The following is a 15,947-nucleotide window of genomic DNA, read 5'->3' as shown; positions in this document are numbered from 1 at the left end:
TTCACATCGCGTGCAGATTGTGCCCTCAACGGCGCTGACCCAGGAGACCCCTTGGGCTGTGACACTCCCTCCTTCGGTCCCGAACGTAGAGACATCCTTGCAGCGCCTACACCTTTTCTCATCCTGAAGCATCCTTTTCCCGAGAAACTATGGCAAGACAGGAAAGCCAAACAGAAACCCTTGTCCCTTGGAAAGCACCGGATCGGGATTAAATTACGGGCGGAGGGGTAGCCAGAACGCGATGCTCCGTCTTACATGGACCGACCAGCCCTGGTCAGCATGTTACGACGTAAGCGATTAGATGAGGATTTCAAAGATAACTATGGGGCGAAGGATCACAAATACCGAAGCCGCACCTTATTGAATTGCAATGCCTGTTTTTATCGTTGTTTGCTGGTTGTTAGTGAGGCACGCAGGCAGGCATATCTATGTATTTTTGGTTCCCGCGCGTGGTCACTTGCAATATCTCGTAGATGCAAGATGAGTAATCTTGCTCCTCTCGGGCCGTAAATGGACCGGGACCTGGAAAGGAACGGCACTCCTTGTCCTCCGTAGGGCTCTCTGCATGGCTCATGCTGACACAGCTGTTATGTTTTGAAACGTGACCCGAAATAGCTTCACTCTTGCGGCGACATCCGCTGTCACAGACCCTACAGCTGCCTCTTTGGGCAGACCGAGACAGGCCGAATATTCTCCGCCGGCCAGGCACCATGGGACGTATGTTGGGATCAGAGTGAATACAACCCTCTTTGCAAAGACAAGGAAGGGTGGGGGGCGGAAAGCAATCCGCTTAGGAACGGCTTCACGATGGCTCACGGTGACCTCATTGTGAGCGTGTCACGTCGATGGCATGTCTCGGTGAGCAAAACATGCTCTCTCCCCACTGTTGACCTTCCGGGATCCTTGACCTCGGTAGACCTCGGACGGAGAAAACATTGTTTGCTCGCATGAACCGGCAAACCAACTGACCACCACAATCTCCGCAACGAACCATGTTTCCCCCCCCATCCACCCCCTTGTCAGAGGCAACTCTCCCAAATGCGAGGCCCCAACCAACATGGCTGATGTTACACACAGACTCATGACAGTCCGCCGTCATCCTTTCGTTGACGTGAAGGCAGATTCAGCCTCTCTTCGGGAGCATTGGCCCGTGCCGAGCCTGGCGGCCCTTCCTCCGTAGCGCGACCCTTGGTGCCGAAGGAAGTGTGTCTAACGGAGCCCCGTCCGTCTCAGCTCATGTCGTCGTTATCGTCATCGCGTAGGCAGATTGGCAGATTTCACCCTCTGGAGCAAGAGGTGGTCGGCCTAGGTAAGCGGGCACCTTTTTCGACTCCATCGTGGCCGCCTACGAAACAGAACGAACCCCTAGATGGTCTTTAATCTGCATAGGGTTAAGGCCAGGGTAGCACAGGCGTGTCCCACCGGCCACCGGGGGGATTGCCAGGATGTTAAAAGGACCGCGCTCGCCAAGGCGACGGTGACCCGTCAGCCCTGCCGCCAGAGGCCAGGTAGGTGTACCATGTCAGAATGTCAGAAGGGATGGTCCCCTGTTTTTCCTGCTCCTTCGGCTGCTGGGATTCAGCCCTTCTGCGGGGCGGTGCCACTCTTTGTTTTTGGGGGTCGAGAATGGGCAAAAAGAGAGAAGGTAAATTGGCGTGATTAGTGGTATTTTGTCTAGACACGGGCACAGTTCTTTTTCTTGAGCTTGACCTAAAGGAGTATTTGTTGCGGAGTACGGCTGGGCGTCTGTGTAATTCGTAACAGGGCGGTTGTGGAATGGTGAGCTAATTAGGGATTTGCCAGTTGGCTGGGTCGCAGTCCAAGCATCATCAACCAAAGAGGCAGAACGGTGGACGGGTTGACACCTGCAGGGTACGCAGGGGCAATCAAAAGTATGTATCAACAAAGCACCCAGTCATCAGGCATATGCAGGTTCCGGAATCTAGCAGGCTGGCAGAGTGGCAGACGGATAGAGTCGCACTCGCAGGGCAAGCCTTGCGATGCGCTGGCAGGCATGATGGCATCTTCAAACCAGCATCTCATCTCTCTGGGTCTTAGTACGTATGACGCCGAGAGTCAAAGAGCCAACCCAGGCCCTGCATCTGTAACGAAGCATCTCCAGAGTTTCGCCGAGCGCAAGACCGGTCGGGACGCGCCATGTCTCGAAGAGGCAATCAGAGTGATGAATGTGAGCAAACCCGAAGAGTATCCAAGGCAACTGACCCCCAAGGAAGCAACAGCCAGCATCGCCAACAAGCATCTCAGCTTGGCGAGCACTACACGAACTCGTCCAGACCCTCCGCTAGTAACGTGGCATGACCTGGATGTGATCCTATTCTCCTGCCTGCTCCCATATCGGACTTCGCGAGACATCTGCTGTGCAATGTATGCGTGCGTGTGCGTGTAAGTGTGCATGAGACGTCAGGTAGGGAGGGATGAGAGCCTGTGTGGGGGAGGAGCTGCGTTCGGCCTGCAGGGCGTCATCTGGCATTCTCCGCCACTCGTCCAGCTCAGTCCGTCCTTCTCCTTCCCACTGGGTAAGATTTCTCGCGTGCCTGGACGTAGATGACAAGATGTGCAGCTGCGTCATGCAATGGAGTGAGTGAGTGAAAAACAGATTTTTCTCTTTGCCTCCTGGGTGGACGATTGAGTGCTGACACGGCCGCCACGGCGCACCTGCAAGACCGCCGGACCAAGGAAGACAGCAGGGAAAAATACACTGCATGAACCAATGGAATGCGTTAAACGCACACATCCAGGAGATCGCCGAAGGCATACCACACCTCTGGCCCAACCCTGCATGTACTTGTAAGTGGTGAGCCACTCCCTGCGCAATACGCCGTCATTGGTGTGGCTCGGATTAGGAAGTCTTCTAGAACACCTGCAAGCATGCCGAGTGGAACCTTCTACGGACCTACCGGATCGGGCAGTCCACTCGATGTACATCCGTCCTTTGTACGGGTTCCAGGGGTTGTCGGTGTGGTGGCCCCCTTCATGAAACACAAGTCAAGAGGGAAGGACATTCTACTTGTATGTAAATCGGACCGACGTAGACACTTGTACTTATTGTCCCTATCCCTGCTTTCTTGACAGTAAAAAAAAAACGTCGATCTCATCGTGGGGTTTGTTCGGTCAGTGCAACCGGGCAAGCTGATCTGCCGGGCGTGCTGCCGAACCCTTCTGCAGTGGCAAGGGGTGTCGTTCTCAATAAGTCACTGGCTCTTCTAAGAAAGGAATTCTGCATAATCGAATGGATCTAAGCAAATGTCTTGTTGCAATTTTGGAGCACACGTCGGCATCGAATTTGCACGCGACGGTAGACCTGGAACCTCAAGGTTGGCCCTCCTGGAAAAGTATCGACAAGTCTCGGTACCTTGCTGGGTCGTGAATCACAATTACGGAAGTAATGCCCAAAAGAGTAAAAACCTCACATTGTTGGAGAGAGCTTCGCACGGTCCGCCATTGTACTTGTAATAACACGATTGATCATCACGGTCTGCCCTACCCGGCCAAGCTTGGTATGGTGTCGAACCACTAGTGCTCACTCAACCGTACTTTTGGCATTGTCCAACTACCGGCTTCTTCGGCACGGCCTCAACTCTCCCCTTCAGCCTTACGAGTCCCATCCTTTACGGACGTAGGCATGTATGTCTCTTCCTTGGGCTAGAGTTAGCATCACGCCCGGTCCTATTGAGGGTCACTAGTACGATGAATGTCAGAGAGCTACCAAATATGGACTCAATATCCGGGACAAATCGACGTCAACACGAGCCCGGACCCAAACGAACTAGACAGAGCTTGCCCCATGCAAGAGAACGCCCCTCCCTCCTCCCCTACGGAGTTAGGCCAGTGCATAGCTCCGGTCATCCTGCCAGCGGCGGACAAACAAGCTTGCTCCCTGATTGGAGTCACCCCAAACTTTGCAAGATGGATGCTGGCTTGCTTTTGGCGTCTGAGTGTAAGGCTGCAAGTCCACAGAAGGAAGACGCTATCCTACATACGGGACATCTACACGGACCATGCGCCAAGACAAGTTTGAGAGCGCCTTCGGATCAAGCACGCTAGCATGGGCTCTTCCCAGATTCCGAACGGTGCCACTGCGACGACGGACGAGGGAGCCTGGTCCGCGCCGCAGCTGTCAAGAGAAACTAGACAATCTCGTTGGTCAGTCTACGACAAAGCAACGTCTGTCCCCGCCGCGTGGAACACAAAGCTTCAAGTTTGCGGGGCCGGCCCTCCCTTGCTGGGCACCTCCTAGGACAAGTACAAGTAGATGCATTAGGGTGGAGGACAAGACCGTGTTAGTTAGTAAGGTGATGTAGTTTGATGCCGCCGGGATTCGATGGCGAGAAAGTCCTCTCTTGCCATGCGTCTAAGGAGGAGGAAGGTGCCAAGGTCTTCCCCAAGTCTCACCAAGGAGCGCCAGCTCGGATGGATGACATACAATCATTCCATTATGCCTTGATGCGCAGTCGACAAGAGCGAGGGGCGGGCTGTGGGATTGAATGTAGGGGCCAATGCCCTCTGGAATAGGCAAACATTCTGTCACTGCTGGCTTGGCGTCTCGGGTGGTTCGCTTGTCATCATCCTTCCTGCCTGCCTGGCCAAGAATATCACTCGACCAAACGCCGCGGTCAAACGCCGACCAACGATGGACCCCAAATGCTCATGACAACAGACCTCGAAAGCCAGGAGCAAGGACGCCATCGAATTCCGGGTGTGAGTGTCAAGGGTGGAAGCAAGCAAGGACTGATTTCAGCGATTCGCGCGATGGATGAGGATTGGAGATGATGGAGCCTGTACCGCAAGTCCGGGGCCGGCACTTTTCTTGGAGCGCCGATCGGACCGGCCGGAAACCCGACGGGAGTTGCAGACATCTGTTCACATGTCTCCGGCAGTGCTCTCCTCTCGTTTTTGGCCCCCAAACCCAAGGGTCCTCTGGCGTGTATGTTTCAGCTGTGCCTTTTCACTGATCTCCAAAGATGATTCCCAAGTCGTTCGGTCCGGTGATGAGCGAAGGAGGCACAAACACAACAACACTCACCCACCTGCCTGTGGGGGGAAAGTACAAGACATGTTCCAGGTCACCCCAAGCGCTCTTAGCGTCCACTGTTGCGGCCACTTCCTCCAGTCAGTCAGCCTTGGCTGGAATACGCTTGGGTACGCTTCCTTGGCTTCCCCTCTTTCCTGAGCAAAAAATATATGCCGCCATGTGGTAGGCGCAGGCATGCAGTGATCGACAGAGCTCCAAACAGTTTTGGATTCAGCCCTGTGAGGAGATGAGCAGATGAAGGGTGGTGGTACCAGAGCAGGCATTAGGCGACCTTTCCCCGACTGTGACGTATCGGCCGCTTCATCTCCACGATATGCAGACTAGATTGGACAAAAAGGAACATTCGGCCTTGCGTCGTCTCGCGTCGACAAGATGATCCTACACTTGCGGAATACCTCTGCCGGACCCTGTGATAGAAAGAGAAGAACAGGTCGCTTGCCACGGAACTTACAGACTTGCCGAGCTCCGCAGGTTTATTCCTAAACTGGTAGGCGTTTCGCACCATAGAGGAGCTTGCCTGGGAGATGGAGTCCCCCGGAACGAAAAGAGACGATGGCCATGATTTCCCTCCAAGCTAGAATAGTTGCATGGGCTCCGGAAAAAGAAGAGCTCACTCGGCCGTGAAATGACATCCAGACGATCAGCAGCGCCAAAACACTACTCGTGTGCGGCGCGTGCGGCCCGGGCGACACAAGTTTGGACGACCGTGAGCTCCACGAGAAGCGGCGTGGCAGGGCAGGCATCAGGCATTTGTGCCGCGTGACGATCGCCATCATCGCACCGATCCTCGTGTTTTCACCCCGGCGCCGGAGCGTTGCGATCCTTACCTGACGCGTGATACTCTGATCGTGGCCCCCTGAACTGCAATTGCCATCAACGTACGTCACCTCGTAGACGCGCAGAAGAGCAGCGAAGGATGTATCCGATGCCCCGATGCGAAGCTCGGATTGCTAGGCGTCTGTTTTGTGCAAATGAGTCGCTCTTGTGCAGCCAAATATCGGCAGATCAGAGATCCGAAGCCTCGGATCCGGCTGGCAAGGATGAGAGCCCTAGGCTAGACCAGTACGTCCTCACAACTCCGTAGCCTCCCAAGACAAAGGACAGTGCCCCTTGCGCAATCGATGCTTATCCCTTTTTCAGCTGTGCCGTTCTCACACAAAGATGAGTAGTGGTAGCGGCTTGGCGGTACTGACGGAATGGAGAGAGAGGCGTTGTGTTCAAGTGATGTACTTGACACGGACGCCGCGAGCTTTCTAGGTTGGCGTCCGGGAACGGGCAAAGCTGGCCGCTGAGTGATTACCGTGCTCCACTGGGGGGCTTTAGGTCAATATTAGCCAGGGAAAGCAGGGAAGCCAAACGGTTGTGCATGATGGTTGGGGAATCTGAGATGTGAGCGCTCGCCGCTGGCTAGTGACTGGGGCGTTTCCCAGGTCAGCAGCCATCTTGACGGATCAAGTAAACGAGCAACGGCGGACCATGGAATGCGTGGAAGTTGAATTGACGTGGCCGGGTTCGCGAAACGAACCTCCAGAGTGCATGCGGCGCCGTGACGCGCACACGCCGCCGCACATCATCACGGCCGGACCCCTCTTCCCTTCTGCCTTACAGGGCGAGGCCGCCGTGCCGCACTTAGTGACGGTGCTAATTACGTACACGTGAAAGCCATGCATCCCACAAAACCGTCCTGAGGGGGGCACAGAGCGTATGAAGCGACGCAGTGGGCCAGGGCCAGGGCTCATAACAAGCCCTTTGGGTCCTACCTACCTTACCCAAGGCGATATGAATCAAGCCCTGCAGGCCTTGTGGCCCGATGGGGCAGTCTCCGAGTTGCAACATGAAGGCAAAATGCCTGGGAGATCCCGAGGTATCTGGGCTCGGCTGCATTTGTCGACAATTATAGCTCAGTGTTGAGAGAGAGTGCAGGAGCGCTGTGCCACGCAAGTTCTGAGCCCTACAAGTACTGGGCGGCGTGAGGCCGACAAGGGGGTATCATTCCCGGCAGACTGGTTCGTCCACCTGTTGTTGGCTGCAAGAATCGCCCGTTTTCCTGTGATAAAACTGGCCAAGTGCCAAGTGGGTTGGGACCAACCACAGAAAGGGTGGTGCCCGGCGAGTTGCCCGGCGGTCCAGGAGGAGGGATGGCATGAAGAAAAGGAACGGCGCCTTGTCAGCACTCTTTTTGCACGATTCGTAACTGGACTTTGACGCAACGCCGGCGCCGTTCGTCGTACACCAAGCTTGCACCACCAGCTTGCATTAGCTGGGAAAAATTTGAAAAGTAGCCCACCCGTTCCAACGCTTTTCTTTCTTGTCGGCATTCATGAAGGTGTGTACCTTCTTAAAGGTGTGTGTGGTCGGTGCTGTCTCGGCCTCTGACCCTTCCTTCTCTTGACTTTACTTTGGTCGAGGTCGCCGTGTTGTTCTGGTCCCCGACGAGCTTGGTAAGATGTGTGTAAAAGGAGAACGAGCCCCACCGCGAGCCGAGGCACAGGAACGCAGGACACAGACTGGACAAGCGCAACCAGGGGTCCCGGATCGATAGCGCGCGCCTCGAACGGGAGCCGTGCCCCGCTTCAGGTGCTGGGAACAGAGGGCTGATTTGGAGTGCGGGAGGCAACTGGCACGACTGGGATGGTTGGTGCTGGCTTGTCAGCCCTGGACCTTCGGTGGAGTTCGGCTCGCGAAGATCCTGAGAGAGATCATGGTCGGTGGTGTGTGCTCTCCCGTGCCAAGGACAGGATCGGTACCACGGTACCTGGGCACCGGAGCTCCCAAGTGTCGACAGCGCCAGACGTAGGTACCTTGTAACTAGAGTTACCAAGTACGTACGCATGTACCCAGGCGCACCTTTCCGCCATCGTTCCGCACACTTTTACCAAACCCTGTCCACAGAGAGCCACAGAACCCCATCAACTACACAGCTCGGAAGAACTTTGTACTTGGGGGGACAGCTGGGGATGCTGCAGTGACTGAAGATGAACCCTACCTAGCCGCCTCCGAGATCAGACGGGCCGAGGCTCGTCAGTTTGACGAAGAGCAACAAGGGCAAGTCAACGTTATTTGCGAGCCTGCGCCCAAACGCCAAACCAAGGCCCTACGAACAAACGAAGTTAGCAGTGGTTAGCAACCCCAGACGGTGCGGGAGAGGCTAGTGGCGGGTACAAACCAGGAGACAGATAGGAGGCATGGCAAATGGGTCGAGTACTTTGGTTTTGAGCTGGGAAGAGTACCACCAAGTACCCTAGGTACATACTCTAGTTACTCCGTACTCCATAGTTGATCTCTGTCCCGGCCAATGCAACCCTGGGTAGCATAACCCACTGGCAGTCCCCGGCCCTTTCACAATTTGTGCAAAAACGACCTTGAGGACCTGCAAGGTACCCCCAACACCAACGCTGTCACTGCCTCCCTGTGACCCAGATGGGGGTGGTGACACATGCCCGTAGGGCTGGCACCTCGGGGCCAATTAGCTGTACCCTCCCGAGACCTCTCAACATGATGCAATGTCCCGCATCAATGTAACGCCCAGCAGACATGCAGCGAAACCCTCGGCGGGCTGTGCTGTATCATGTCACCCAAGTATCCTGTCCCCCGTTGAAAGCCTTGCCACAATGAAGCTCAATCTCCGACGCCAATTAAGATGTCCAAGGTCTCTCGCCCCAACACAGGCACAAGCTGGCCGACACATTCATTGCCTTGATTGCGAAGCTCCAACCCGCCCGCCCGAAGGTGGATTACACCGAGGAAATGCCATCACCGGGAAGGTGAGCAAGCCTTCCCGACGACGATCGGTGTACAGGCCCAAAACGGGTTCAAACCTGATAAGCAGCGTGGGCGGGGCCGGATTGGCATGTCCAGTCTTCACCGAGCATACCTACCGAGCATAGATGTGACCCCTAGATGGACTCTCGGCCACCCTTGATCGTGTGAGATGTCATGTACAAGTAGTCGATGTGGCTGTCTCGGCGGAATTGGGGACAGAGCTCGGTATCTGACCCCAGCCAGTCGTCGTAGTGCAACACTACAATGAAGTTGGCGCTCGCGCGTGTCACTGACTAAGGTCATCTGAAAGCGACGAAAGTAATCGCGACGGATCGATCGCCAGTCCCTTCCGCCTCTTTGGTCAGAGCGCCGGCAAGGTTTAGTAGCCTTTACCAACTCGCTAGACCAAGCCTTTTTCTCTTGTCCCCTTCTCGAAGAATGCTGTCATGGCATCTAGGTATGCGTGCTTATGCCAGGAACACGCAAGCCCCAAGCCTGCAAGATGTTGATCGTTTCTCCACTGAAAATCTGCGGTTCTCCGAGATAATTCGCAAGGACCCCAAGTGTTGGCCTATGGGTTGGCATTGCTTGTACCCAAGTCCCGGTTTTTATATTTTAGAAAAGACAGTTGCAGGATAGATCATGGATAATGAAGCACAAGTACGTACTCCGTATGCAGATCTTGGCAGGGGTCTGGCGACTGTGAGCGTTTGAAGGAGCAACTGGTAGCTTTTGCCTCTTGTAACCTTCCATGTACACTTGTGCGGCCGTTTTACCAAGATCGCATCTCACATAACAACGATGCTAGCGCACGCAGATATGGCAAGCCACAGATCGAACGCTAAGGCGGCGATGCCGTGCTTCGCTGTGTGAAGAATGTGAACCAGGCCCGACAAGTGTCTGTACAAGTATGGGCTGGAAGGCGCACTTCTACTTGTAGCTCGCCGTTTTCAGGATGCGCAACTGATCGATCCGCCTTGAAACCAGGGCCAGATAACGGTCCAGGTGGAAACGCGGTACTTGCCGCCGTCGGCGACCTCACTGCGAAGCTAAGCCACACAGGGCCTGGAAACTGCCGACTACATTTCCCGGCTCCTAGCTTCAGGCGAAAGGGGCCATTCGGTAACTCTGACATTGGCCAGGAACACCCGTCCTCGAACTAGCTATGATCTTCACCAACCTTGTCTCAATGGCTGTGGAGGGGGGTTCGCGAGACGAGACAAGGCCGTCGTGAGGGCTGTGAAGCACGTTTTGACGTGCCATGGTAGACTCCCTGGTTGAATTTGATCGTCATTTCTTTCATGACTCGTCTCCCTCTCTTCCAAGTGATTGGCATTCAGGGGGAACAGATGACGAGTCGCAGTGCTCGAAATGTTGTCCGTTTCGGCCACGCCCTTTGCCTCAATCTCGACGCCTGGTGGCAGGTTGGAAAGCACATGCTTGTGATTGCATCGACAGTGCTATCAGTCCCCTGAAACCAGGCCACGAACTGAGCAAACAGGTCATCCTTGCTTCTTGAAGGACCCTCCTCCACCCCCCACTGGTGATGGCGGATGGAAAGTTTGAGTGCTCGGCACTGGAGCCCAATAGGGCTAGCTATTCCGTCGAGCCAAGATCTGGAGTGCAAGTACGCTAAGATCTGGTTTCCAACCCTGTTGTGAAATTGGATGTCACCCCCCTTGGCCCGCTGTACTGAATGACGAGCACTGATAGGCGCAAGTCCCGGACACCACGCCGCTCTAGAAGGACTGGACGCGTGGAAGGCGGGCTTAGTTACTTGTAGTTGACTGGCTACGATGATGGAACTGACCTAAAGGTTAATTAACTACTTACTCCGTAGACTCTCGTCGACTTCGGGGAACTGGATTCGACTTTGTTCCAGAATGAAATTGTCAGGGGCTCGTGATGGGCAGTGGCGCTGTCACGATCAGGACCACCCATTCCAGCCATGATACTAGCTAGTCCCGGCACTTGGGTAAGACATGTCGATGCTTGCTGCGAGACGAAAATACCAAGCCGCCATCTACAAGTATTGTACATTTGTCAAACGCTGGAATCGTGGCCGACAGGCTACAGGCCTTGGCGAAGTCGCAGCAAGCGAAAACTTCCTGTGAGAGTTGTGCGCCCACTTACGCCACACAGCATGTTGGAATTCTCTCCCAAGGCGGCAGTTGAGTCTCGCCCCCAAAGCTGTGAGACGCTGATAGGTGCGGTGTAGATGCAGTGCATCACGACAGTGCTGGAATGCCTCAGGCCCTCCGCTTGACCAGAATCGAAACTCCGCCCACGAAGCTCAGCCTGAGCCGGGGGACTCGAGGCAAGAAATGTTCGGACTCAAAAAGCCTCGGCAAGTGGAGCAAAGTGAAGTGCTCAGGCGTCGAAAATGGAAAGGGGTCCCGCTGTGGGCTGAGCTATTGAATGAGGGAGACTCTGATGAGGGAAAGATGACGAAACAAACATCGAACAAGAGATCAAATTCCGCTCTTTCGTTGTATTCAGCCCTTCCAGCGGTAAGAAAAGGTAGTAGCGGTGGTGTTGGTGTGTCCGTACCCGTGTCGCCGCAGCACTTGGCTCCGAGCTTCGATTCTCCGATCTACCAAATCCAAATCAGTGCCCCTCCACCTTGAGGGCTTTTACTCTCCTGGAAACTACCACTGCAGGCTGCTTTGGTAATTGATTATATGACTGGGCGTGCGTGCCAATGGTGACCCTATGTAGGCTTGATTAGGCAGGCTTGTGTCTGCATGTCTACCGTGCCTATTTCTGTGGGGAGGCCTGTGCTGTAGTGGTTGCTGAGTTGTGCACGGCATTATTCTTGGACCGGATGCTCTCGATACCGCGGGCGCCGGTTGGTGATCCTTCCTTGTTAGCGGCCTGCATTCCCACAAGACCTCAACCTTTCCTCTGGGACCATCTGGCGAATCACTTGGCCGACGGCGGGGCATCTGGACAGCAATTTGCACCAGGAATCAAAGTAATGCGTGGTATTCCATCTTTGCACACTGTTAATGACTTCTCTGTCGAACAGATACGTACAAGTAGGGACAAGTAGGTGGTGGCAGGAACTGCCTTCCGACCTCCAGGCACAGCCGTGGACTACACCAAATGCAGGATATTTAGACGATTAGATGATGACATTCGCTGAGAATGGTATGGTGCAGTTGACGGATTTGAGGGGTTATTGCATGAACGATGATGGAACCCCGCTCCATCTTCTCAAATACTCCGGAAAGATTCAAATACGTAAATTTTGTGTACCTCGCCATGAAGATCACAAAGGTCTCGCGGGACCAGAACGAGACACGAGTTGAGGCTGCTGGGCCAGTAGTTAGTTACAGCGGACACAGGCGCCGGTGTGCTTTGTCCCATCTGCCGTATTGCCAGCCCTAATAAGTAACACTGGAGAACGGCCAAGTAGCTAGGGGACCTGAGGTAGGTAACTTGGACCAGGAGCATCTTCGCACCTATGGACACGGCCTTTGGTACCCCTGTCACACGCCTCGCACCCTTGTCACGCCGCCCACGGCAGCTCAGGTAAGGCAGGTTTAGCCTGTCAGCGTGTGCGACACCCCGTAGGGCTGAGCTCCAAAATGCCTGGCCACCAGGTCTGTAGGACAAGGCGAGCTGTCCACCAGGAGTAACCACGATGGGGCGAGGTTCAACGGCAGCATGCACGGCATACAGATGAGCTCGAGATGCGCGACTGGCGGTGAGCGAGGTGGCCAACCTGATGACTCAAGAGAGAGAGAGAGAGAGAACGATATAGAGGGATAACTAGCAGCTATATGCTGCTGCTCAGCTGGAAATCCCAGGATCTGACACGGCCGTCGACAACCTTCCTACAGGCAGACGATACAGTCAGGACCTGCGCCCTGATTTGCTCGGCGCAATCGCAAGTTAGGTGGCTGATAGAGGGTCTGGACACGAGACGGATCAAACGGAAATCCACATCTTGGATGTTGTGTCGTATCGAGTACGCGCACTCGTGAATGGATTTTGGAGTCGTTTCCGAGATTGGCTGAGGCAGCAGGTTCGTTTGGGCCCGGGTCTTCGTCTCGAGCACACATGCATGCGAGCCTCCTTGGAGCCGCTGCTCCTATCACGGGCATTCCGTTAGAGGGAGATAGAGAGATCAACCATACCTGCACTTGCCGACAAACAAAGCAGTAGACAGATAAGTCTGCGGAGCACGAAAAGTCACCCGCGTCTCCCAAGACTGGCTGGATTGACCCAACAAGAGTAATCAGAGTAAATGCAAGTACCATCCTGCGGTGCGATCGCGGGCCTTCCTGTCAGCCTCTGCCCGCAGGATTCTCTTCGTCTTCAAAAGTACCTAACCTAACTAATAGGTAGGACATCATGAGATGTCATTCATGGCGCCCCCTAAACGGCTCTTGGCAGCTGTCCAGCTGGTACACAATATCCGCTTGCTAGGGGAGTGGACTATGTTGCTCGGCATGCCTTGTTCCAGCTGAACGCAATGGTGTCATCCAGTGTCTGTGCACCATGGCCCGCCAGAACATTCTTTTGAGTAATACCTCCTTCTCACAGTGAGTCTGATGTATGGTGATGGCAGGAGGAGGTGGGCGATTCATGGAGTGCTCTTGCTGAACACTCGCCCCATTCCATCTTGCAGCGGTGAATGACCGCTCAGGACATCCAAGAGCGTCCATTTTGTATCAATTAAGTACCTAGTACTCACCAATGAACCAGAGCTGGTCGCCTACGCTCGCGATCTTTTACGAGCCTTCGCCGACGAGCGCCTCCAAGACTTGCCACTGGGACTGTACGAGGCAGCTACCGGACTACCTACCCTGAAGCCCTGGAAACAGCAGTGTGTAGCAGTGGGCTAATTTGCAAGCAGTGGACTTTTCAGCAGCCACCCTCCCTAAGGTACCAACATTACTCAGTTGCGCCGTACCGTCCAATGGAAGGGCTGGCTTCTCATGGATGGGGAATGCCTTAGCGCCGAGCATGGGCATCCTTTACGGGGCCCTCTCCTCTGGACTTGTCGCTTGAGTGCCCTGTCTGGTGGCCCTTTTCAAGGCGTGTTTAGCGTGTCCGAGGCAGTGGATCTCGCCTGACCGTGCTGTGGGTGTCCTCGCCTTCCAGGGCACGCTCTCACAGGTCGTCTGAGAAACGAGCAGGTCGGTGGTAGGCTGGCTACCACTCTAGCTTGAGACATCCAGGCGTGCGGTCAGGATGGATACGTATCGCTACTTCTGGAGCTGAACCCCAGCTTGTACCTCCGGGTTGTTTCTGGCTAACTACCTAACTGGTATTGGCACTCTGATGGCTCCCTCCCACCCATCATCCAATTCAAAGCATGGAACCGGCTTGCCCTACAGGCAGCCAAACTCCACCGCCATCACCCGTTCCTTTTCCACTGTCTTTCGACTGCCTGTTCTGCTCTGGACAGGTCCCGGAGAGAAGAAGACGGCGCTGCCGCCGAGAAACGGTCTGTGCTTGACGCTGTGAAGTTAGCAAAGACGAGCTGTGCGCTCCGTGAGCAGGTAAGGTCAAGTAGGTACTCGCTCAGCACGGACATGCATGTCCGGTACCTACATCCGGTAGATCTGAGGGATTGACGTGCCACCGCTGTTGATGTCGCGAAGTATTTACTCCGTTCGGATGGTGTGGCGTGTCCTTGCGTGTCAGTGTGTGTGAGTGTAAGTCGACAAATTTTCACCCATTTCGCTTTCCTTATTGTGTCTTGGTTTCTTCTCGTAAACATACTACCTCGTAATCTAATTTTGCACAACTTCTTCTGCTTTGAGAGAATCTTGTGGTTTATTTCTTAACTGCTCGCTACTCCTCTCATCCGGCCGCCTCAGCTGATATCCCAACCTCTCAGTCCCGTGTTGTAAGTAAGCGGTGTTTCTCGTCCTCTTGCCCCCTGCCTCTCTGACTGTGTGTCATCCCATCCCATCCAAGCACAAACAAGGCCGTGGCTTTGGCGGACAGCCGCGACTCATTCTCTCCTCCTCTTCCTCTCAAACACTTTACAAACCATGTCCCATTGTCCTGTCCGCTGTGGCTATTTCCCTCCTCTCTGACCGACCAAGTGGCCCGAGGGAGGTGAGCCATACGAGCCCTGACTGACCTCATCTTCTCTCAGCCAGCACGACTCCGTACCTTACCTTACTATTGTTGTTTGCCGTTCTCCACTGTTCGTTCCTCTTGCCTGGGTCTCGACTCTCTCTCGCAGAGCGAACTGCTGGTCCGTAAAGTTGGTACGAAGTAAGTGTACTGTACCAATTCCGTACCTTACCCTTCTCATCCTTGACCCTCACCCTCGTTTCCGCTCTCTCCCTACCAGGTACAGAGTTACCACACAGCACCCCTGTCACCTCCTCTGGCCTGGCTGTCCCATCATCTCCAACCATGCTCCATACTATGCTCCATGCTCCATGTCTTCCATGCCCATGCCATGGATGGGTCCCTGTCCCCATCCGCATCTGCTGCATCCACATCCACATCATCCACACCCACACACACCCATCCCACTCCCACCAACCTAGCCATCATGCATCCCATCCCGTCGTCGACCTGTGCCGCTAATATTATTATTCAAGGTACCCTGACAAGCCTGGTGTTGCTCCTCCACACAACACAAGTCCGTTGATCCCTGTCGGGTTCCCTTACCTTGGGCCTATTCCCTTTTCTTCTACATGCCTACACACATACCTGACTTAGATGCTATTTGACTTGCCTCGCCTGCTGCATCTTATCTACCCTTCTTGTCCCTCCTCTGTTGCTCGCATCTCGACCACCCTCCCCAACTTCTATTCTCGTCACGCAAATCACTCTTGTCAGCGTCGAGTCTTATCCGCCTATCCAAGTCTGCAAAACACCCACCAGGACAACACACACACACCATCTACCTTGCTGATACCCGTTCACCACATACATCCAACCCCCGAAAACCGGCACTCTTTCTGACCGCAACGTCCAGAACCGCAACTGTCATTGTTGGCTTGACTGCTTGAACAACGACGCACATGGACCGAGGGTGGCATTGTTAGTGCCCAGTGAACCGCGACATCTTGGTCTCGTTACTTTCTCTTCTTCAATACCGTTTATTCCAATTTGGATGTACGTCGACTCTGGACTTCAACTGCCATGCCGGACT

This window comes from Thyridium curvatum (genome assembly GCF_004353045.1).
Source record: "Thyridium curvatum strain D216 chromosome Unknown NODE_38_length_371496_cov_78.080427, whole genome shotgun sequence".
Classification (NCBI taxonomy): domain Eukaryota; kingdom Fungi; phylum Ascomycota; class Sordariomycetes; order Thyridiales; family Thyridiaceae; genus Thyridium; species Thyridium curvatum.
The sequence above is the reverse complement of the archived record's forward strand: the minus strand, read 5'-3'. Positions refer to the sequence as shown.